Genomic DNA, 25,770 nt, shown 5'->3' with positions numbered 1-25,770 from the left:
CTTAATAGCCAAACTATGGAAAGAGCCCAGATGTCCGTCAACAGATGAATGGGTAAAGAAGATGTGGTGTTCATATATCGATTGATCGATCGATCGATAGATATATCTATAGACAGATAGCTATCTAGCTATATTTATCGATCGATCGATAGATATATCGATAGATAGATATCTATAGATATGATGAAATATTATGCAGCCATCAAAAAGTGAAACCTTGCCATTTGGAACAATGTGAATGGAACTAGAGGTTATTATGTTAAGCGAAATAAGTCAATCAGAGAAAGACAATTATATGATCTCACTCATGCAGAATTTAAGAAAAAAAGAATCATAGGGGAAGAGAGGAAAAAATAAAACAAGACAAAATCAGAGAAGGAGACAAACTATCAGAGACTCTTAATCATAGGAAATTAACTGAGGGTTACTGGAGGGGGAAAAGGGTTCGGAGGATGGAGTAACTGGATGATGGACATTAGGAGGGCATGTGATGCAATGAGCATGGGGTATTATATAAGACTGATGAATCACTGACCTCTGCCTCTGAAACTAATAATACATTATATGTTAATTAATTGAATTTAAGTTAAAAAAAAAAAGAAATTGCCATTTATCTTTCAAAGTGCCTGTAACTTTTTGGATTTTCTGCCAACATTTTATAAGGTTTCTAATGGCTTTATATCCTTACAAACGCTTGATATTTTTGCCCTTTTAAATTTAGTCATTCTTCTGAGTTTTTAGTGGTATCTCATTAAGGTTTTACTTTGCATGTTCCTACTGATTAATTATATTGAATATCTCTTCCTGTGCTTACTTGACATTTGTTTTTTTTTTCTTTTTATTTTTTAAAGATTTTATTTATTCATTTGACAGAGATCACAAGTAGGCAGAGAAGCAGGCAGAGAGAGAGGAAGGGAAGCAGGCTCCCCGCCGAGCAGAGAGCCCGATGCGGGGCTCGATCCCAGGACCCTGGGACTATGACCCGAGCCGAAGGCAGAGGCTTTAACCCACTGAGCCACCCAGGAGCCCCGACATTTGTTTATTTTCTTTTTGCAAGTGTTTAAATCTTGTCACCCCCTCCCAGTGGTTTGTTTTGTTTGTTTGTTTTTGGGGGGGGTGTCTGGCACTGAGTTTTAGTACCATGAATGAGTGATTATGAAGAAATATAAGGGAGGTATTTTTTTTTAAAGATTTTATTTATTTATTTGATAGAGAGAGAGATCACAAGTAGGCAGAGAGGCAGGCAGAGAGAGAGAGGAGGAAGCAGGCTCCCTGCGGAGCAGAGAGCCCGATGCGGGGATCGATCCCAGGACCCTGAGATCATGACCTGAGCCGAAGACAGCAGCTTAATCCACTGAGCCACCCAGGCGCCCCAAAGGGAGGTATTTTGTTGCTGACTTATTTTCAAGAAAAGAATCCCATTCAAAGGATATTTTGTTTCCTGCACCCTTTTTTTTTTTTTTTTTTTTTTTGCTGTTTTGGGCATGACTAGAGGGAGTCTTCTGTTATCTGTTGGTTTATTTTAATTTATCTTGCCCTGCTTCTCTACCTATACAGTTGACTTTTGAACAGTACAGGAGTGAGGGGGCTGATCCCTTACCATTCAGTAGAAAGTCCCTGTGTAACTTTTAACTCCCCCAAAACTTTACTAATGGCCTGCTATTGACCAGAAGCCTCACCTATAACATGAACAGTCAATTCACACATACTGTGTATGTTATATGTACTCTGTATTATATTCTTACTGTAAAATAAGCTGGAGAAAACAAAAATGTTATTAAGAAAATCATAAAGAAGAGAAAATACATTTAAAGTACTGTACTGTTTTATTTAAAAAAAAAAAAATCAGGTATAAATGGTCCCTCACAGTTGAAACCCATGTTGGTCAAGGGCCGACTGTTTTGTTGACAAAATCTGTCAACTCCTATTCTCTGAGAAAACCTGAGTGATTCTATTAACTAGCTCTCTAAGCAAACGTTCACACATATACATTCATCACATGCAAACCTTGACTCAGTCAGATGCCACTGTGAAAGCCTCCTTAATTATCTCCCTCAGCAGCCTACAGAGAGCGAGGACATCGTCTCATGCTTTTGGGTTCCTTTGCACCTGGCACTGTGCAGTGTGAATAATTGAGGAGTCAACAAATGACTGTTGATGATAATAAGTTGCTGATCTAGGTAAATTAAGTGCTCTTGAGTGATTCCAGAATTTTAGAAAATAAGAGTTCTGTCTGAACTGGTGGATCTAATAGGGAAATACCTTGAAATTCTTACTTTACAAACTGCTTATATAAGCTTTTACTGTAGAATACCTACATTTTGCTTGCTAGCTATCTATAAAATCTTCTTGAAAATCTGTTGTAGCAAAGCTATGGTTATGATTTGACTGTGAATAAGAGAGGGAAAGTCTATTTTTAGAGTAGACATATCTAGGTTAGACAACCTAGGAGTATCCTAAATTTTATTTCCGATTTCTCATGGGCATGAATGGCTTAATCTATTTTTTCCAGTGAAGCAAAAGGCAGAGTATGTTTGATAATTTTGAGTAGTGTTTCATATTAACATAAAGTGAAGTTGACTTACCGAGTAGTGTTCATGCTGTGTAGAGTAAGAGATTTGTAGAAAACAGATGAAATTATAAGCTCTGAAGAGTTTATTTATGGAATGTAAAAACCAGTTATGATCTAACAGAACTCTTGATTGGCATCTCTGAAATCTGAGGTCCGGGACCTGCTGAGCTGTGTGACTTTGGAAAAGTCAGTTCACCACTCTGGGCTTTCACTTCCTTAGATGTGGAAGGAGTGGGTTTACAGCAGCTGACCAGACAATCCTAGCTTGAAACTATGTGCTGTGAATTATTTCTATCAGGATGGCCTTAATGTCACATGACGACTTTGAGGAAAAATCCAATCCTGAAATTCATTTAGGGTATTATTCTTCAACCCGATCACAATGATGTGACTTTGACATTTCTCAGTCATTAGAAGAGCTGACTTCTGTGTTGTTTTTCTCTTCAAAAGTGTGAGAAGGTAAGGGCAAAAATAATGATGAAGAGGAAAAGGATTTTTTTAAAGGAATTTTTGATACAGTTTAGGGCAAAGCAAAAAATACTTGTTGGAAAAATTGTTAAATATAAAACTTTTTACTTTGTTATTATGAGTCACCATCAATCTCAAATACCTCCGGGCCCAATTTAAGTAAAAATTTCTCTAATGCTTTGTTAAATATATATGATTTTATTCGTTTGAATTCTGGAATCATCTATTTCTGCAGGCGGATAAAACCTTAAATTGCAGGTAGTAAATAATCAAAAAGAGCTGTAGAACTTGGGAGTGCATATTTCTATTTTAATCTGGTGCTAATTGTTACTTTATATTCTTGCTGAACATTGTTAGGTACAGGGACAGGGGAAAGAAGATTGTTTTGAAAGTTTTAAATGTGTGGGAAGTATCAGTCTTAGTTGTTATTTAAATAGACATTTTCAGGCTTTCTTTTTCTTTTTCTTTTAAAGCTCTGCAAAATCTGGGTCAAGATTTGCAGCCTTACTAATAAACTTCCGACACACCGTTCATTACACATTACTCCACAAAGAAGATAATGAGGGTTGGGACGTTGGCATTGACCTTAGTGAAATGGTTCTAAGCCATTGTCTGTTGAAGTCGCAAGTGCGTCCTTAAAAATTTTACTGTGGATTACTCCTACATCCATGGAAAATATACAGTAAATCTCAATTTAAAAAAAAAAAGAAAAGATACCTTTTGCAGTCGGAGCGTTTTCCTTCCCTGTCTCGAGCTCCCACTTTCAAGTAAACAAAGACGTAGTTATTTGGATTGATGGTATACAAGGAAAGCAGATGCTGGAGAAGATGTTTAGATTTTCCACCATGGTATTTTCTTGGCGCGTTGCCGGATATTCAGATAACAATTCTTTCAGGATGAATCCAAATACAATGAAAGCGTTTATGTGTCAGAAGACCTGTGGACTGCACTTTCCTCAAAAAGCCTCAGTTTCTCTCTCCATTTGTAAAATGAAATCACATTGTTTCTGAGTCTGAGTACATGCCTGGTCAATGTTGTTTCCTTCCTAAAAATGAAACATGTGTGCTCACAATTTGGGACGGTGCTGCCTCCGAGGTCTGTCCTGGCTCCATGAGAGAGAGGCCTCAGGATAACTGGGCATGTGTGTGAGTTCATGCATAACTGTATTTGGAAAACGAGACAAGCTGAAGTGCCTGTTTTGTAATATTTTATTTGCTTAGAAACATTAAGAAAGTTTCTGAAGTACGTGTGTTTCCCTACGCAGCAATGCCATTGTCGGTGAGGGGCTACTTTATGTCCTGTGTGGTTTTCTACCTAGAAGGACTGACAAGGCACATGGGGGGTGGTGAGTTTGGAGGGATGCAGAGCCACTGGGGCTGGGGGCTCCAGAAAGATGGCAGTACACAGCCTCCTTGGGATCGTTTTCCAATAAATGCACAAGTAAAGCCCACCCCGTGGTTGATTTCTGTTTTCTCCTAGAATCAACTTAAACTTGGCTAGAACGGCTATATTTGAAAAGAGGCTTTGGGCTTGATTTTTTTCCCCCGGTATATGAAGAAATATATTGTCTCTCATTCAAGGCAAATTGGTCTTTCTCTCCCTTTCTTCTTATTCTTTTTTTTTTTTTTAAGATTTTTTATTTATTTGACAGAAAGAGATCTTTTTTTTTTTTAAGATTTTTTATTTATTTGACAGAAAGAGAGATCACAAGTAGGCAGAGAGGTGGGGGGGGGAAGGCCCCCTGCTGAGCAGAGAGCCCAATGCAGGGCTGGATCCCAGGACCCTGAGATCATGACCTGAGCCAAAGGCAGAGTCTTAACCCACTGAGCCTCCCAGGCATCCCAATATCGGTCTCTTTTTAATGATCCTTTAAAAATGGATTAATTTTATTCTCTGGAATAATTTTTAATCTGTGTCCTTTCCCCTTAGAAATCCCCAGTTGGACAACAAGAGCACCTACCCTGTTCTTTCTGCATCTTGAATTGAATGTTACCAGGACTCTTGGAGGTCTGAAAGGGAAATAAAAGGTAATTCCATGTGAAAACATCTATTATTAGATTTACGTGTAACACTGATGATCATAAAGTACAACCTTTTATTTGTTGAGCAGAATTTAGATGTCCACCCTTTCCATTCCAACTTCCCTTTCTTTCCTCCCTTCTGTTCCTTCCTTTCTCTGTTCCTTTCTCTTCCTTCCTTCTTCCCTCTTTCCTCCCTCCCTTCCCCACCCCTTCCCCACCCCCTTTCTTTCTGAGTATTCATCCATTCATCTTTGCCAAGTCTGTTCCGTGCTGCTGGCTCTCTTGGGCACATGTGCTCCATCCCTGTCTCTCTGGTCCTGGCAGGAATGAGAGGAATTGGCAGAAAGTTCTGTGACCATGTTGCCCACCGGACCACACTATCTGCTGGTCTGGCTGAGAGGCTGACCTGAACTCCTACGCCTGGCTCTCACTGACCCCACTGGTCCTGAAATGTATGGGCTCTCCCGGCCCTCTTTGAAGTTGCATGGGTGTTTACTTGCAGTGGCTTTTTTGTGAATTCTGTGGATATTTAACCTCCCCAGTTTGAACTGTTGGAATCAGCAGTCGCTCACAGGGATAGGTAAAGCCGCAGCAGTGTACTATCTCCTGACTAGTGAATTCACAAATATTCTCAGATGGCGGGAGATTTGCTATATTTTGTGCAATCACTCACATAATGCATAGGTTGCACAAAAGTGAGATGTCACTGATCTATAACATAGAATATGACTATCTACACAAAGGTGCTCCCCAGATATAATACTGCTTAAATTGAGGCATAAACATGTTCTTTTCGTCTCCTTGCATAGACTCCTATTGTTAATAAAGGCTTTCAATCTGTCATAGGTGCCCAAATCCAGGTGGTGAAAATATCATGGGCAAAGATGGTTTCATAATTTCTGCTGAACAGAACACCTGATTTCTGTTTCCTTCTTGGTCCTTCTAACTGAAATGGCAATTTCTGTGAGGTGGGGTTGACCAGCGCTCCCATGTGCTGGGTTCATGTTGGTGTTCTGTAGTCAAGCTGTCTCTTGGGCCACATTGCATTAAGAGTGCATTAGTCCGGGCACCTGGGTTGCTCAGTCGGTTAACCATCTGCCTTCCCCTTGGGTCATGATCTCAGGGTCCTGGGATCGAGCCCCATGTCAGGCTCTCTGCTCAGCAGCGAGTCTGCTTCTCCCTCTCTTTCTGGGTTCTCTCTTGCTTTCACTCTCTCTCAAATAAATAAATAAAATCTTTAAAAAAAAATGGATTAGTCATTGTGGTATTCCCTGGGGAACCTCACTCAGGTCAAGGTGAGCACCCTCATCTTGGATCCTTGGGTGGAAATGGGGAACTTCTCTCTCAGCGGAAAACATCTTGAGTAGCAAATATACTCCAGCATGATGCTTGGGACATTCATCTCATTTCTTCACAGTGTTTCTGTCTTTAGGTTGGGGGTTGTAAGTGAGTCAGCTCATTGCCAACAGAGGTGTCTTCCTCCCAGTGGGACTGCTTCTTACCTTCTTACCATGGTTTCCTGGCTTCCTCCTGGAGTAAGACTTCCTGGCCTCCCTTCCAAGACTTGGCTCCCTACCTACCTTCTCCTTTAGGCTTCATTAACCTCCTCACACACTGTTAGAATTGACTGCACCTTCTCCCTCCTTGAGGCCCCCTACTGTATCTGAGCACACTTGGCCATGATCCCTACAGCCTGTATTTCATGTTGTTTGTTTCCCTGTGCAGTTAGCTGTTGAGGTGGGCCCCTGGCTTATAACTGAGAGCCTAGTGTGGTTGGGCATTTAGTGGGCCATAGTAGGTAAGACGTTGGTGACCATTGAATGGACATGGGGAATTTGTTCAGAGGAAGGCTTCTTATTCTGTGATGCCTTATGCTCCGGTCATTTAAAAGCCCTGGACTTTGGGTCACGTGTTCCTGGGACCATTGAGCTGTGCCAGTTTTGAGGTCGGATTTCAATGTCCTTGTTGTGAGTTTCTTCAGGGAAACTTGAGGGGTTGGTCCCAGCCAGATTTAAGAGTTGGCTTGTGGATTAGGGGGTTCAGCTCTGACTGCACCAGCCCTGGCCCCTTTCCTATCTGATCTCATAGCTCTTCTCTTAGGCGGGATGGAGGGCAGCCGTGGAGAGCCAAATTCCTTGCGATTGGTGGGTAAGACTGTGACTTTGGTGTTCTGAGGATCTGGGCCCTGCCATGTAATGTATGTGATGCTGGGAAAGCTGTTTGCTCTGTGCCCCGGTGTCTTCATCTCTCCAGTCAGGATAATAGTAGTGCCATTTCATAGGATTATTATGAGCATTTAATGAGTGAGCTGCAACATAGAAGGGCGCATGCGTGATGCTTAGTAGCTTTTGTTACAATCCCCTTCTGCAGAGCAGAGATAATCACATTCACTTCTCATGGTTCCTAGAAGCATGAAAAGAGGTGGTCCTATACCATTGACCTTTAAACAACATGGGTTTGAACTGTGTAGGTTCACTCATATGCAGATTTTTTTTCCATAAACATATGTACAGTATTGTAAATGTATTTTCTCTTCCTTATCGTTTTCTTAACATGTTCTTTTCTCTAGCTTGCTTTATTTTAAGGATATAGTATGTAATGGGGCGCCTGGGTGGCTCAGTGGGTTAAAGCCTCTGCCTTCGGCTCAGGTCATGATCCCAGGGTCCTGGGATCGAGCCCCACATCAGGCTCTTTGCTCCGCGGGGAGCCTGCTTCCTCCTCTCTCTCTCTGCCTGCCTCTCTGCCTACTTGTAATCTCTGTCTGTCAAATAAATAAATCTTTAAAAAAAAAAAAGAATATAGTATGTAATATGTGTAACATATGCAATATGGTGAGTCAGTCATTTATGTTCTCAGGAAGGCTTCCAGCCTGAAGCAGCCTACCAGTAGGTAAGTTTTGGGGGAGACAGAAGTTATATGTGGATTTTTGACTGCATGGGGGTTGGTGCCCCTAACTCACATGTTGTCGACTGTAAAATACATTATGCCAGGCACATAGTGCACTCAGCAAATGGTAGCCCTCAGGGGCAATGGTAAACTAACAATAGCATTGTCAGCAAATGTATGCAGAAAGGGACAGATATGGGACCCTGAGTGCGGGCTAATACCTATCAGTAGTATGCAAGAATGGCTACAAAGTCAGGGGGCGCCTGGATGGCTCAGTTAGTTAAGCGTCTGCCTTTGGCTCAGGTCATGATCACAGAGTCCCAGAATCAAGCCCTCATTGGGCTCCCTGCTCAGCCAGGATAGACTTTTCTCTTTGCCCCCTCCCCACTCTCATGCTTACATTCTCTCTTTCTCTCTCTCTCAAATAAATAAATAAAATCTTTAAAAAAAAAAATGGCTACAAAGTCAGTTTGTCTACCAGAACGTATGTATTTATTGAAAACATTTTTTTTAAATCCCATCATTAGCTTATTAAATCGTTACTCACACATTGGACACAAAAGTTTACTCAGAAAGGCGTTGTTTATGATTAACTGTTGGAGTGAATAGTTACATAGTTATATATTCCTCTCATTTCTTTATTCTTATTAGTGTCTACATTTTAAATAAGAAAGGTAGCCTTCTCTTGGATTTTTATGAAATTGTAAAAGTACTGTAAGAATTAAGATATTAGGTCTTGAATAACTTTAGAATCCCTTCTACCTATCTACACATGTCTTTGATCACAATATATATGTGTAAATATTTTGGTCTTTCTCATTAGATAATGCCTTTCTTTCATCGTTCTTAAGTATTAAGTATATTGAAGTATTATCACCCATATTATATGGTTGTTCCAAAACTATAAAAGGGGAAGCAAACTGAACTCTAATAACATTTGATTCTACTGTACCTAAATTAAGTGAAGCTTACAGGAGTAACTTTGACATGCTTTTTTCCTATAGTTTGAGCCAAACACATTTGAGTCTTCAGTATATTAGATAATTTCTTACCATGTCTTTAAAGATTTTATTCATTTATTTGAGAGAGAGAGAGAGAGAGAGAGCCCGACTTGGGAGGCGGGGGCAGAGGGCGAGGGAGAAGCAGACTTCCCGCTGAGCAGGAAGCCCAATACGGGGCTCAATCCCAGGATTCCAGGATCAAGAACTGAGCCAAAGGCAGACACCCAATCGAGTGAGCCACCCAGGCGCCCCTCTTGCCCCCTTTTTTTTTTTTTTTAACATATTTGGTTTTGGTACACTTGAAACAAATAGCTTGAGTTTGTCTTTTAAAGAAAAGAGTATATCATTCAAGTGACTATGAGCAACCTTAGGATGTGAATGTGTTTGAGCCCTTCAAGTAATAGAAGCCTGTCTTGTTGTCCTTGCACCTGTGCCTGGCAGGGAGCACACTCGGTGAAGATGGGAACTGAATTAAAAACACAGCAAGGCAATTGGAGAACTGAAAGTGCCCTTGTTAGAATACCAAGAATATGATGACTTTTCAAATTTGCCTTTAGTATTACTGTAATTCAGTTTGAACTATAAATAAAGACCTTTCAATGGGAGTGATTTTTTTTGCATGTATTTGGAAGCCGTGAAACTAGTTCTTTGGTCTGTCTTAAGTTTACGATGCTAATAGCCTGGGGTCTGTCTTGTCTTTCCTTCTGCGCTTCCTTCCTACTACCTCTTTCTCATGCCCTCTCTCCTTCTCTGTCTGCCTTCCTCCCCCTCTGTACCCCCACCTCCTGCCTATTTCTGAGATGGACCAGGCCCTGTCTGTCCTTGGGTGTCATCTTCAGAGGTCCTGAGGAGAATTCAAACTAATAGCAGCAACTGGCTTTGATCAATGATATTGCAACCCCTGCCCTATCTGTTAGGACTTGTGTTCTGGCAGACCCCCATCACCTGAGGGAGCGACAGCCTCTCTTTTAGACTCCATGGCTGTACATCTCTGATGTGGAGTTAAAATCACCCCGCCCTCTCTCTTTTATTTATTTAAGAGAGAGAACAAAAGGGAAGTGGGGATGGGGCAGAGGGAGAGGGAGAAGCAGGCTCCCTGCTGAGCAGGGAGCTCGGTGCAGGGCTTGATCCCAGGACCCTGGGATCATGATGAGCTGAAGGCAGATGCTTAACTTACTGAGCCACCCAGTGACTGAGCCTTAAGTCCACCTCTTAGAATAGTTTTGTCAATGTCCTCTGCTGCATCTTTCCTCAGCTAATTTGGGAAGAAAACATTCTGCTTCTATTAACATCACTCTTTTCTGGCAGAGAACAGTATTATGGTTGTGTTTCACAGGAAAGACCCAGGCTCAGCCAGAAGTGTGAAGTTCTGTTTGAAATCAGACTTATTCTCTTATCTGTCAATATTTATTCCTCATGATAGAAATCTAGCACTGTGACTCCTGAACTGACTTAGCATTCTTCCCAGCAATAGACATTAATCTTTTTTCGTAATGCTCTTTAATTGATATTAAATATATATTATAATATAATATAATATAATATAATATAATATAATATAATATAAATTGACACAATCATTATGATTTTTTGGGAGATTTGCACAATTTAAAACATTTGACTTTGTTACATGGTTGCACAGAAATTATGGTTTGTCCTGAGATTGAACAAGTAAAAAGAGTGCAGCTACTTCTCAAAATTTGTAGCATGACTAGTCAGAGCTTCTGCAAACCAGGGAGTAGTTTAGTTGCTGTACTGAATGGAATGTTGGTGAGCCCCTCCCCTCCATACCCCTGCCCCCTCCACCCTAAGGTAAGCTTTGGTTCAAACTCTCAAGGAGACTTCTTTGCTTTTGGTATAGATCTGACCTGAGTACCATCACAGAACAAACCATTTATGCAGGAATATATTTGTATATATGTAATATATAATTCTTAAAATCTTAGGAATATTTGAATTTTTCTTTTCCAAGTACTGAGCATCCTGTTTTTTTGTTTTTGTTTTTAATTTTTATTTTTTGAGTTTCTGGAATGTAAACTCAGATTTTCCTAGACTGAGTTTTTCTGATTAATGTCCAATCAACCAACCTCCCTTCCTCACTTCCTCCTTCCTTCCTTCTGTTATTATTTAGTTGAAGAAGAAAAACATCTGATGGTATGTTTTACTTTTTCAGGGGTTGTTGATAGACCTTTCGTACATGAGTGGCATTAAGTACATGTTGTTATTATTATATATATATATATATATATATATATTTTTTTTTTTTTTTTGCCAACTTGGTTTTCTAATCCTAGGCTCTGATTAACCTAGAAAGCCTGTTACCTACAGTACATAAATTCTAACTTTTACTACATATGATTCTTCTAAAAAGCACTTAGTGCTTTCAGGTTTCATACCCAAATGTGTAATTTGACTTTCCTTCTCTAAAGAGAAATGTGTCTTTTGTATTGATTTAAAATGTTACCAGTTTAGGTTGCACACTGAAGTCATACAGATGAGAGGCTCTGTTTAAACAGGAAATACTGGGTATAATCTTTAAAGTTTTTCTAGTAGCATCCCTTTTCAATGAGTACCCTTCTTTGCTATGTTTTCTGACTTGTTTTCTAAGTTAATTAGAATCCTAGAGCAAACATTTCTTCGCTCTCATTGTTCAGGGACACTTCTCCACCCATCCTGATTAACATTCCATCTCAGAAGCTCCTCTCCCTTTATCAGTGGGACTGAGAGGCATCACCAAAACATGACAAAGCAGGGACTGTCTGGGTTTGAAATGCAGGCTGTAGGAACCAAATGAATTCTAGATTGTTCTGACCTAAGGACTCACCCGATTTTTGTTTCTCAATCTTCAAAAGGTACTATTGAGAGGATCTTTGTGCCTATTGAAAAAAAATGAGCTGTCCTCCTCTCCCTGAATGATAGCTAGCACAAGTATAAATGCGTGTTAGCCTCTTTTCACTTAAATTTTAAATCTCAGATATTACTCATTCTGAATTAGGTGGCAAAGCTCCATTGTACCTCCCCTTCGGCCCTGGAAACATTATTGATGACTCTTCTCTGTACCAGGAGCTGTGTTGTGTTTGCATTTGAAATCATGACGTGCTTAAGTTAGAGATGTGGATTTCACTTCAGTTCCTTGGTTTTATGGAGGAGAAAATTGAGACCATGTTCTCGTTGCCGTCACTTAAAATATTTATAGGAATTCAGCAAAGATGCCATTTTCTATTGTTATTCTCCCTGTATTTTTATGTAATTGAAATATTTCTGGAAAGTAACTAGTACCTTAAATCTGATTGAAAGTGATTAAGCATCGGTACCCACCCCAGGAAGGGATAGATTTCCTTTATCTGGGACCTATATAAGAGCCGATCTGGCACTGGGATTTCCTAAACAGTCACATATTTCTATGTCTTCATCTAATAGTTCACATAACAGACATGTCTTTGGGCGTCCACAGTACCAACCATATGGAAAGATTGGGCTCCTGCCTTTGAAAACAACACACTTAATTTGCCAGATCGATTTCATCTAATCCTGGACTTCTGTAAGTTTAGCATTCTCCTGGGCCACAGAGATGTTTTTGGTAGAAATTTCCTGAAGGAGCTGAAGAAATCCTATCACCGATATGTTAGTTTACGCAACTGCATTTCCCGCTTGTCCTTCTGAGGTCATTCTGCATGGTGTCACCTACAGTGCCTGGGATTAGGGTACCGTCATCCTGGCTGGCTGGAAATCCCAGGGCCTCCTCACTGGCCCTGCTTTGAGGAGATAAACTGAGCCCTGAGTCATCATCATGCTAAGAGAGCTGGGAGAATGTCCTTGTGAGAACCTCCCATGAGTGGGTCCTGTGAAAATTGCTAAGAGCTTAGATTATTCTCCGTGTGATTCAGAGACGGAACTCATTTCCCTCAGAATGCACGTAATGTGTTTAATACCTAATAGATCCCATGCTGGGGTGGGGGTGCAGAGGGCTGATGGCTGCCCCAAAGCACCCTGGGTTTTGTGTTCTAAAGAAGGCTTTTGTCACCAGCTCCGATTTCTTTTGCTCCCCTTGGAACTCCTTGCCATCCATGTAGAAAATCTTATCAATGTGGGATCGCACTTAGATCACACGGTCTTGAAATTTTTATTCCCTGGTACTCTTTTCACACAATTTTTAAAATAGTAATTTGGTAAATTGTTTCTGTTGTATCGGCTGCATTCGGAGCCAGGCCCGTCTGTTGGACCCTGGGAGGGGTGACTGGAATTTCAGAGCTGAATCCTGCTCTGCTGTCTCGCAGTGGTTTGAGTTGCCTGGAGAGGTCACTTCCTTCTCTGAAGGTCATCTGTGTTTTGACACGCTGTACCTGCCTCAGCTCTCTCTTACTTCTTTTCTTCCTGCAGGACATTTACTTTTTCCTGCTTTTGATTTGGGCACAAATTGTTCTGTCCCCAAAGCCAATTCATCTGCCTTCTGTGACAGTTTATTTTTTGAACATAAAAGCAAGAGCAGTTTGTTTTTCTCTAAGCATTTCATTTTTACCAATATCTGAGATAATGCTCAGTAAGAGAAGATGAACATACACTCGGAGACACAGGTGCTCCTGAATGGTCTCTCCTGAGATCAGGATGAGCATTTTTTAAACTCCATTTTCAGCAAGGCTTAAAAATGTCCATTCATGATGTTTCTCCTTTCTCTGTTGCCCTTACTTAAGCAGCCCAGATGGCATATGATGGCTTATTGGTAAAATAAATTTTAGTGACAAATGCATGGGGTTTTTTGTTTAAAGCGGGGGGTTAGAAATGGGGAAATGGTAATTGCTAGCGTACATCACAGTAACTTAACCACGTGAATAAGCAGTAAATGGAAATGTTCACTCCAGCGAGAAATAGGACCACACTAATGGAAACCATGGTCACGTTTCCGCCTCTTCTCCTCTTCTACCCTTTTACCAAAACTGGAAACATTCCACCATGACTGGATATCTTTGATGGTCCCTGTCACTTAATTCGTGGTGATATTTCAGCCACCACATCAGCACACGTTCTTTTATGATACTGTGTCTCTCCCCTCCCTCGTTTGGATTGGTGGGTATTCCGACTTAGGGAAGCCGCAGCCAGAAGAAATCACAGCAGGTGCACTGCACGCTGGGCAGTGTCCTTGCCAGATAGGGAAGGTGAAGGCATTGCCCTGGGTGGTGCAGTGTGCTCACCATAGTGGTCACCAGCTGTCACAGACACGTGGCTTCGAGGTTCTGGGGTACTCTGGCTGGTGGAGGAAGAACTTGGGGTCAACAGCACTTCCTGGTGTGAACCATCTGGTAAGTGCGGATGCTCCCCGAACTAGCGTGTGTCTCACCACGTTCTCCATTTTAGCTACAGGACTTGGTAATCCTGCAGTGATCTGATCGCCAGATGGTTGGCAGACGGCTAACTTTTACTTGAGTCTGGAAACGGCACTGAGAATCAAAGATACTTCCTTGTCCCTGAGTCTGTCATACAGGGAGCAAACGGGGATCTGGCCTCAGTTCTTTAGTAGGACTTGACCTCAGATAGGCCGTATAAAGTCTCCAAGCCTTAACCTCCTCATGTTTACCACACAGAGAAGTAGATTCTGATTTCTCTGCTTCACAAGACATACAATTTTTGATTTGACCGTGATAATCAGGTGATAAATTAGAAAAAGTGATGTTATTGGACTGAAAATCATGTTACTTCTTTTTCTTAGATACCATGCTCCATACTTGATCCAGGATATTACACTAATTGCATTTATGATGAAGACATTTTAAAATCACAGATGTTAATTGATGTAAAAATAGAATGTCTGAATTTTTATTAAGCTGTTGAGGAACAGGGTTTGGGTGCTTCTTCCTGATTTTCTAGCCAGAAGCACCAGCGATGAGAATTGTGGGTAAGACGTCAACGTCCTGCAGAGACGATATGGTGTGACCTATTTGGGTTTTGGCTGCTTTATACATAGACTGTTTCACACAGCATGTCTGTTTCTAGTGCATTCACCCGTCTGGTTTACCTGGATTTTCTGCTGTGCAGAGTCGCAGTGAGCTCTCCCTGTCTCTTCTCATAAGAGAGGGTAACTAGTTCGGTGATGCTAACACGGCGGCCTGTAGGGAAGAGTTTAAGAGGTGCTCTGGACAGCTGTGTCACCGGGGTAATACGTGCACACACCCCCCCCACCGTGTGCTAAAGTTTATGGGATGAGACTGCCATTTCCACTCCACTAGGTGAAGAGGTGGGTGAGGAAGTCGTTTCCTGGGTGTCATGCTGTTTTCCACTCTCTAAGAGCTGCCATCTGCGTCAAAACCAGTTACCAGATCTCCCTGGATCCTTGTAGAAGAACTGAAATAGAGAAAAAGCATCTGTTCATTAGCATGCCGGGCCTCCCTGTGATGTCTAGCTGCCCCCCCCCCCACTGTGGAAATGGGCCTGACTCCTTTCGGTCCCTCAGACTTTGAGCGACACTTTGATCTTCAGAATACATCCCTCTCCCTCAGGGCTCTGGGAGCCGACACTGTTTGCAAAGGAGACAAATGACATGATTTTCCAGGGTAGGAGTGTAACGCCTCAGGGATTGTCTGATATTTAAAGGGCATGAATGAAAGCAGTGGACAGCTCGCCAGGGCAGGACGTTTGTTGGATGATTGTTCCCTTCTAGGGTGCCTTCTTGGTGGCTGATTGTGTAAACTGGAGTTGTTTGTCCACTGGGTGTGTGTCTCCCCCACAAGGAGAGGGGGGCTGGTAAATGTCAGCCCAGGCACTGGCGGCACGTGGCTTCAGGAGGCCCCATGCCTCAGCCCTGGTGGCCCGTGGAGGACGACTCGTGTCCGTGATCAAAGCACCCAGGTGCCTGGCGGTTTGCTTTTCAGATGTGAGAATGACTTCAAGTCATGGGTTTTACCTTCGTCAGAAAGTTGGGATGTCAAGCAGTTTGGTCTCATGAAAACTCTGTCCTGTGAATCAAGTTTTAATTTCCATTCTGGAGGAAATCACTGACTCATTCTTAAACCCATGACAGGTTACCTAATCTCTCCCTGCTTTGATTTTCTTACCCAATGGCACTGATTTCCAAATTTGGACACTTAAACAGTGTTTACTGTGGTCTGGCACTGGTCTCAGTACTTAACATGTATTATCTCATTTAATCCTCTTAAGGGCTCTGGGTTACGTTTTATTATTCCCATTTTATAAATGGAGACACTGAGGCATAGAGAGGTGAAAGACTTCATCCCGGGTTACACAGCTAACAGTAGTGAAATAGTAATAGAAGTAGTAGTGAAATGTAATCAGACTGATTCTAGAATTCCATTCTCTTAAACAACATGCTGGACTGTCCCTTTCTGAAACATTAGTATAACAACCCCTGATTCCTGTGTAAATGGTTTGATTGTGTGAGTGTACATTGATTCGTTCCTGGGAGGTATCTGAACCAATGAATATGACAACCATTTGGTACTTACATAAATTTTGGGGGGCTTGCGTAAAGCACTGTGCTACTTGGAAATGAGTTTCTGCAGCAGCCTGGATTCATACTTAGACATTTGGGTGCTCAAGGCACCACATACACTTGTACGAATGAATCGTGGATGGCCCTAGGATGCCACTCACACAGACCACCATGGTCATGACATCTCTCAGATGGCATTGTCGGCCGCCTGTACCGCTGTATCCCCAACCCTGTATAAGCTAACTGTTAGCCTTATTTAGAAAACATCCATGCATATATAGAAAAACATATTACACCTATGATAATAGTTCATGCTTTATAAGCTCACCCTCGCGTATCAAAGCTACCTTTGAATGAAGTGAGAAAAATAATTATTTTACATAGCAAACCTCTATATGCTGACATGCCCGTACAAAAGCAGCAGCTGCCAGGTAAATAAAGAGGCTGGTAGGATTGCAACAGAAGAATGAAAATAAGTCCCTGTACTAATTTCTCATTTGAATGGACATGAGTTGGCCAGACTGTGGGTATTAGAATTACAAACTAATCAGCTTAGTAATTTTGCAAATTATAGACCTCACCCAACAGAGTCACAGAATAAAAGCCAGTTTGAAATATTTCAGCTGTCACTTAGCTTCAAGCCAACACAACTCACTCACACATCAGATTATAGAGACTCACGGCTATCCTTCAACAAAGCCCCACTTTCTGTTTCAAATCAGGTAGCACTTGGAAATCCTCATGAGATAAGGACAGAATACTGTGTGGGTGAATTGAAACAAAGCCCTCAAATCACTGTATCTCTTAAAGACGTTGAATAGTAAAGAGGTTATAGAACACTTACACTATTTAGTTTTAGGAAATCCTGAGTTAATGGGGTAAAATAAAGCTCTCTTTTTAAGCAGCTTTAATTACTTAGAAGTTGAAGCTTAATAGTCTGTTAAAAAGTTATTTTAAAAATTAGTGAAGTGGGGATGCCTGGGTGGCTCAGTTGGTTAAGCCCCTGCCTTCAGCTCAGATCATGATCCCGGGGTCCTGGGATGGAGTCCCGTATCGGGCTCCTTGCTCAGCGGGGAGCCTGCTTCTCTCTCGGCCTCTGCCTGCTTGTGCTCTCTCTCTCTCTCTCTCTCTCTGACAAATAAATAAATAAATAAAATCTTTTTAAAAAATCATGAAAATTAGTGAAGTGAATTAATTGTAATCAGACTGTAAGTCAGTGTGGTATACATCTGTGTAATTAGAATAGTTAACGACCATGTTTATTACATGGGGAGGCATAGCCCTGAGTCCGCCATGTTGTGTGATTCAGAGCACACTGGAATTGCATTGTCTTGCCACTCAAGCAGTTCTGGATACATCTGCCATAATCAGGTCTACACAGCTGTATCCCGTCTCTGAAAACATGATCACACTCTCCCTTGCTCCTGTGTGGCTCAGCCATGAAGGTCTTGACTAGTTGAGATGCATGGTAAACTGCATGAGGGCAGGAAGTTTCATCTGTTGACTGCTCTATCCCCAGGACGTAGAGCAGTGCCTGACACCCAACGGTACTCTAATAATAGCAAAGGAATGAATTGAACCGTTTTCTCATCTAGGATTGCTGCATTCTCCAAAATTATTTGTACGCTTTGTGGCAATTCTGAAGAGTGCCCACTTCATAGATAGAGAAACTGAGACACAGAGAGGTTGTCAGAGCCCAGACATTAACTGTCATATGTATAGTGAAGCCGTGTACTTCCATGCATCGGGTTTTCTCTGTTATACCGTGTATACCAAGAGTCTTCATTAAGCACGTATTCACCCGTTAACAAACCTGAGATAATCAGAATGTCTCAGTACCACTTACATCATTTCTTCCCTGCCCTTTCAACTTGAGGAACCTACTAGAGCAGAGATTTGAAGAAGAAAATTTGTGTGCACTTCTTACCATAGATGAATACATGAACTTGTATTCACATGTCTTAATCTTCAACTTGCGTCACCTACCCTAATTCACTTTTACAAGAACATGATTTATATGTCAAGTCAAGCAACCATTAGTTGTGCCACTCAAACGACCACATCTCCTGTCTTACACTAGACTGTACCATTCTGCCAAATGACGGCTGCGGGGGTCACGATTTATTGTAGTGATCAGTGTCCAATTGAATATGCAGTGCTTGATGGCTTGACAAATGCTGGAGGGAATTTGCTTTACTTACATAGGTTCTGCAGGTCTTATGGTTTAAACTGAGGTGTATCTGTGGCAGATTTCAAGAGCTGGTGTTGTTGAACAACCGTGATGGTCACACGCTTTCAAATCAAAAGAAAGTTCATTGGAAGAGTTTCAAATTTGGGTGATGGTAGAGAGCATTTTCAAACAATACTGAAATGGTATTCCTGGAGTGAACCTAAATGGGTGGAAAAGGGAAACTCAGTAGATTTCTTTCCTTTGAAAACTGTAAAGATTGTACAAGAATGAGATGCCCTCCATCTTTTGGAAGCAGTGACGTGAGCATTCTGAAGGATTTCAAATGGTGATGTAATCCCCATTCCTTATTTTAGCCTGTCCAGAGAAAAGGTAAATATTAGTTACCTGAGCTATGGCATCCATGGTCTGCATTTGGTAGGATGCTTGTTGTGGGGTTTGAGGGCTAGGGTGTATATTCCTAAACTGTAGCTGTATCTGCGGTGTACTGGGAGCCGCCATGTTTGTTTTTTTTCTCCTGTGTCCTCAGCATTGTCCCCGGAAGCCACTGGGTCTGGGCTTTGGTTCTAGTCACTGAGGCACTGCAGCTGACCAGGGTTGCCAGAGGCCTCCTGAGACAGGAATTAATCATGTTCTCTTTTCCCTTCTCTCTCTCTCTTTTTAAACTGATGCTAATCAAGCAATGATTCTTTGTAAATCTTTGAAGAAGTAATTTTCCTATCGAACAGTAATAGCGGAATTCTGTCTTTGTACAGTTTATACTTGTTTTGGTAAATGACTGCTCTCTTTTAATACTTGAGAGGCTATTTCATGCCAGTAATGAATATTGAGATTTTAGTGTTTTTAAAAATAGCTTCTTCATGTAGGAGGTTGGTGTGCTTGGTCACCAATTTGAGAATTTTGGGGAAAAAATGTTAATGTCAGAGTCAGACTTAATTTAAACTTTAGCTTCTTTCCTTTAACTCTCTTTCAACTTCCCCAGAACAGTTATTCGCATAAAAGCTTAATGGATTCACACTCCCTGGGGTATATATGTGCTGCTGAAATTCAGAGTTTGGTTCTAAATACTTGCTTAATAATCCTTAAACCCAGCCTGAAATGCTAGTGTGCTTAAGCATAGTCCATTATTACAAAACCAGGCATATTTTGAGGGTAAAAATAGAGGCATTGACTGTTCCTTTGGTGCAGATTTGGTGGAGAATATTTTGATGCTACTGAATATTTTTCACTTTTAAAAGAATGTTACATTGACCTCACCATTGTTCTTACCTTGCTGCACCCTGACTCCGTCATCTCCACCGTGGCGTCTATACATCTCCTTTCCTTGCCTTGCACCTCACAACCTGGGTGTTTTGCTGTCTACTAATGCTCACCCTGGGCCTTCCTTTCCCTTCTGCCTTCCCTCAGCACTGCCTCTTTTTTGGTACGTTCTGGAGGTTCTCCATCCTGATTTACATCTGGGACACTTACATTCCTTTTTCCCCTGACCTTAGGACCTTGTGACTTGCTGTTGTTTTCTCTTGTCTTGCTGGGTCAGAGGCTCTCATCCCCTCCACTTCCTGCCCTCTTCTCCATCCACTTCTTGTGACTGAAATGTGCGCTCACACCAGGGCTCTGGCTCAGCCATTAGGTCGTTTTGCACCCTTAACATCTCACCACACCTGCTTCCAACTATTCACACATTGATTATCTCAGCGGTTTTTTTTGTTTGTTTGTTTTTTAAGATTTTATTTATTTTTACTTGAGAGAGAGAGAGATGAGAGAGCACACACGGAGGGAGAAGCAGGCTCGCTGCTCAGCAGGGAGCCCAACGTAGGGCTCAATCCCAGGACCCCAGGATCATGACTGGAGCCAAAGGCAGACGGTTAACCAACTGAGACACCCAGGCGCCCCAGTTATGTCAACCTTTATGTCACTTGCTGGAGTCACTTAATCGATAATCTACTCCATAATTAAATGTACTAGTTCACAAATCTCCAGATTTTCCTGCTAAAACCATTCTCCTAGCTTTTCTGCTAGAGTACCACTGAGGTTGTTACTAAGGAACCATCTTTGGAAAAACTGGAGAATCACCTGGACTCCTCAGCAGTCACTCATTAAGTATTTTGGTTCTTGGACTTTTCATATTTGCTCTTTAATTTTTGTCTTTCCTGAGTTCCAAGTCAAGCGCCCGTCTTCTTCCACCATCTAACATTGCTGAAGCTGTCTCCAGTTGGTTACTCTGTCCCTCCAGCATTCCCTTTCTGGTTTACTTTTTGTTGCCTGTAGGGGCATCTTGATAAAATAGTCTTCGTGTCACCTTCATTCTTAAAAACCTTTTACTAACTGCCTTAGACTGTGGGGGTAAAATGTACAAATAAGGTAGGGTGGGTGCCCACCTTTTGCCATAGGCAAGCTCTGATTTACCTTTTTAGCCATTTCTGTTCTCCAACTCAGAATCCTCCTCAGCTCTGTTGATCTATGGGAGATCTGGAATGCTTTTTGCAAATGCTGCTCATTTCCTCACTCTCACCCTGGGGTAGAGTCCCTTCCCCCTTTCTTTGCCTAACTAAATAATGGTAATACAGGCTGTAGTCAACAAAACCAAAGGGGCATCTCGTGCCTCCTTTAAAGACAAAACTCTCACTTGAATTTATAGCCTTTATTGTTTTATGATCTCACAGTTAGTTTTGAATTATTAGTGGGTTTGTTTTTTTGTTGTTGTTTTATTTTTAACTGTGGTTAAAAAAAAACACAGAACATAAAATTTACCACCTTAATATCTAAGTGTACAGTTCTCGGTGGTGGTGTGTTACTGTTTTATATTATCACTTTCAAATTTTCTGTGTGTGGATTAGCTGCATCTCTACAGCTGATATATAAACTGAAGCCTTGGGTTAGGTATAGTTTGCTTCATTTCCTTCCGTTGTGCATTCATTATGTGCCTATTGTTTCCAAACATTATGTTTTCCATCCTTGACTCTGTCTAGCGCGCACAGCAGATGTAAAACATGTGACAACTGAGTTTAAGACATTTCTTTCAGGAATAATTTTTAGTGGTGGAATTTGAAAACAGCTTATGTGAAGAGTCATAGCTCATTCTTTTAAAAATAAATGCCAAATTAGACAAGCATTATCCTGGGGGTAATTTCTCACGTAAGAAGAATCTTTACAATAGGGATGAGGATTTTTATTTCTTCTCAACAAGACTGGTATGGTAGATATTCGGTGTGTGTGTGTTCTTAAACTGTAATGTTCAGTATTTTCTATTATAATCACTCTGTCTCTCCAATTTCATGGTTATTGTCATTTTACATTGCTGCGTCAGGAATGAAAGGTTCCGTGTGTTTAAGTCCCAAACTCTCATATACTCTACTCTGTTTCTGGGAAGTCAGCTTGGTTTTAATATGACTTTTTTATTTGGAGAATTTTAGAAGTTAGCAAACTAATTGGTGCGCCCGTCCCATGGATGGGCACCATTTTGCAAACTTGATTGTGACAGATTAAGAACTGTCACCTTTCATATGTAAGCGGTTGACAGTGGGTACAAGTATTTCATGAAAAGCTAGTTTTCTGTAACTGAAAAATGCAGTTGGTCACAATCCTTAAGCATAGAACAAATGTCAGAACTGCCATTAATTAGGTTAGATGTTTCTGTATAACTCTTCACAGTCTTGGATGGATGGATGGATAGATGGAAACATATACTTTTTTTTTCAAAATTCTGATTTTATTTTACTCTAACATTTTTTCTTTAGTTCCATTCCGTCTTATTTCTTTTTTTTAAGTGAACTATAGTTGACACAATGTTACTTTAGTTTACTGTGTACAGCATAGTGATTCAACAGCTCTACACATTATGCTGTGCTCATCACAAGCGTAGCTACCATCTGTCACCATACAGTGCTATTCCAGTACCAATGATTATATTCCCTATGCTGTGCCTGTATCCCGATGACTTTATTCATTCCATAACTGGAAGCCTGTAGCTCTCACTCCCATCATCCATTTCGCCCATCCAGAAAATAGTATGGAGGTTCCTCAAAAATTTAAAAATAAATACACATATGATCCAGTAATTCAGGAATTCAACAACTGAGTATTTACCCAAAGAAAGTAAAAACACTAATTCAAAAAGATATTTGCACCCCTATGTTGGTTGCAGCATTATTTACAATAGTAAATGTAAGATATGGTAGCAACCTAAGTAGGCATCTGTAAATGAAAGGATATAAAAGTGGTACACACAGGCATGCACACACACAGGCATATTCCTCAGCCATCAAAAAGAATGAGATCTTCCCATTTCTGCCAACATGGATGGGCCTAGAGAATATTATGCTAAGTGAAATAGGTCAAAGAAAGACAAATACCATATGATTTCATTCATTCGTGGAACCTAAAAAACACAAGTGAATAAACAAACAAATTAAGTATACACTTTCTTAATTGATCACTCACCACCATCACACCAAACATTATGTGAGTCTCAGAGTATACTCTATCTTATACATCACACATGCCAGTAATAACACTGTATTGATTGAAATTGTTTTAATTCTTCTTTTTTTTTCCTTTTTTTTTTTTTCTTTTTTTTCCTTTTGGAGAGAGTGTGCACATTCGCAGGGGGTGAGGAGGGGCAGAGGGAGAGGGAAAGAGAATCTTAAGCAGACGCCACCTGCAGTGAGGAGCTCCAGGCAGGGCTTGATCTCACAATCCTGAGATCATGACCAGAGCTGAAATCAAGAGCCAGGCACTAAACCAACTGAGCCACCAGGTGCCTTTGTTTTTTTGTTGTTTGTTTGTTTGTTTGTTTGTTTTAAATATTTTGTTTATTTGACAGAGAGAAATCACAACTAGGCAGAGAGGCAGGCAGAGCGAGAGGAGGCTCCCTGCAGAGCAGAGAGCCCGATGTGGGGCTCTATCCCAGGAACCTGGGATCATGACCTTAGCAGAAGGCAGAAGCTTTAACCCACTGAGCCACCCAGGTGCCTCCAGGTGCCTTTGTTTTAATTCTAATAGATTTGTTTTGCTCTCTTCTAATAGCCTGAGGGTTACTGAAAAGCAGGGGCTACCTTGTATATCGTTTTTAGTGCCTAGCAGAGAGCCTGGCATGAAATAGAAATGGAGCAAATGTCTATAAATTGAAATAACAGCAGGACTGCTTATAAAAGCAAGATGAAATGCTGAATATTTATATTTTAACAATAAATATCTACTCTTAAGCAATGAGCAAACATCCTCTGATATTTACTTTTTCTTATAATATGTGGATGGCATGTGTATCTTAGAATTCCCTGGAATTAGTCAATAAGTACTTACAAAGGATATCGTAGATAATCAATTACTAGCTTGATGAATAAAAGATGAACACTTTTCCTAATATATTTCATATAAACCTAAATAAGTTGTAATGTTGATGTTGCTCTTACTGATGTTAACATTAGTAGACTATTGCAGAAGGGCTGATTCCTATTTTAACATTTCTGAGAAGTATTGCTTATTTGTGATGATCTTTAGAATAGTCACTGTCTTAAAAAAAAAATAGTCACTATCATTAAAGATGTGTATGTCCTGGTGCACCTGGGTGGCTCAGTCTGTTAAGCATCTGTCTTTGGCTCAGGTTATGATCCCGGAGTCCTGGGGTCAAGTCCCATGTCAGGTTCCCTGCTCAGAGGAAAGCCTGCTTCTCCCTCTTTCGCTCCGCCTGCTTGTGCTCTCTTTCTCTCTCTCAAATAAGTAAATAAAATCTTTTTTAAAATGTGTATGTCCTGCTTGTCCTCAGATTTCATGGTTTTATAGGAGGTGTGGAGATTTCCTTCAGTGCTGCTTCTACTTTTCTTTTCTTTTTTTCACTTGTTGGTTACACATTCATGCCCATGAGGACAGTTGATAATCCTGAAGTTGATGGGAGGAGGTACTTTTAAGATAATGTTATTTTTATGTCCACAGAGGCTGGCTTAAAAGAAAGCATATTAGTTTTCTGTTGCTGTGTAGCAAATTCCACAAGCAGCCATTTCTTAGTTCACAAGTCATGGCTCACGCGGATTCTCTGTTCACAATCACACTCAGGTTATTGGCTGGACTGTGTTCTTGGTTGAGATTTTGGGGAAAAATCAGTTTCTAAACTCATTCAGTTTTTTGGCAGGATTGAGATCCCCATGTTCTGGCCCTTAGCCAAGGGCTGCCATTAGTTCCTAGAAGTTTCTAGAAGCCTCTGGCATTTCCTTGCCCAGGTCCAGCAGAACCTCCTGTCAGATCTTCCTCACTTCCGATCTCATTAGTTTCTCTTCTGTGCCCAGCCAGAGAAAACTCTCTGCTTTTAAAGAATTCATGAGATCAGGTGAGGCCCATCCAGATAATTTTCCTATCCTAAGGTTAAGGCACCATATAACAGTCCTAAGTGCAGGAGTAAAATCCATTATGTTGACTGTCCTGGGATTATGCAGGATGTGTATGGGGTTAGGGATTCCTGGGGGCTGTGTTAGAATTCTCCCTCCACAGAAAGTTCAGTTAAGATACTTGTGAAATGCCAAGTGTACCTCCACACTTTTACTTTGAGAGCCAAAGACTCTGTTTTATAGGTTTTCTCTTTCTCAACCCTACTATAGTTCTATAGGAAAGAGCAGTTGTCTGTCTTCATATTAAGATGTCTTTACAGTCAGTAAGGTTTACGGTTACTGTTTGTGGTTTTCATCATTGATCTGTATTCTTTCAGCCAGTCACTCCAGGGCCAGTGGGGGCCAGATGAGGACTGGAGTCAAGTGTGCAGAGTCTTACAATTAAATGGAAACCAAATTGACCCAGGTTAAGCAGAGGTTTAATCCAGGAGAAGAACTTGACAAGCAAGGCCACAGGAAAGGCTCTGAACTTGACAAGCTAGACCATAGGGAGCCGCCCTCAGTTCATGACCAGAGGAATGACTTGCCAGAGTCACTGTGTTTGGCAGATGAACCTGGAAACTGTATTATGGTTAGAGGGAGAAGCCAGAAGCAGGAACCAGCCAGGAATTCAGAAGCGAATGTTTATCACTGGCAAGGGAGATCTAGAAATTTATTACATTCCTTGAGTTACATTAACAGAAATGCTGCTAGTAAAATAAACGAGAGTGGGGGGAGCTTAAACAAGATAAAAGAGAGAATCAGGCTGCTTTGTACAATCTCTGATCAACTGGGTAGAATTTGGTTAATTTTAATAGAGACCATGGATAAGTG

General features: G+C 41.1%; 1 protein-coding gene across 6 annotated transcripts in view; it reads left to right on the top strand.

Annotated features, from left to right (window-relative positions):
- The window catches only part of FAM110B (family with sequence similarity 110 member B), a 165,590-nt gene that overhangs the window by 47,817 nt on the left and 92,003 nt on the right, over window positions 1–25,770 (top strand). For 5 of the 6 annotated variants that reach the window (XM_045981083.1, XM_045981034.1, XM_045981073.1 and 2 more), the window contains one exon: window positions 4,970–5,067. The exons of the other annotated variant lie outside the window; for it this stretch is intronic. The gene's annotated coding sequence lies outside the window, so the exon portion shown is untranslated. The remainder of the gene's footprint in view (window positions 1–4,969; window positions 5,068–25,770) is intronic. 6 annotated transcript variants of the gene reach the window in all.

This window comes from Meles meles, chromosome 1 (genome assembly GCF_922984935.1).
Source record: "Meles meles chromosome 1, mMelMel3.1 paternal haplotype, whole genome shotgun sequence".
Taxonomy (NCBI): Eukaryota; Metazoa; Chordata; class Mammalia; order Carnivora; family Mustelidae; genus Meles; species Meles meles.
The sequence above is the reverse complement of the archived record's forward strand: the minus strand, read 5'-3'. Positions and strand labels throughout refer to the sequence as shown.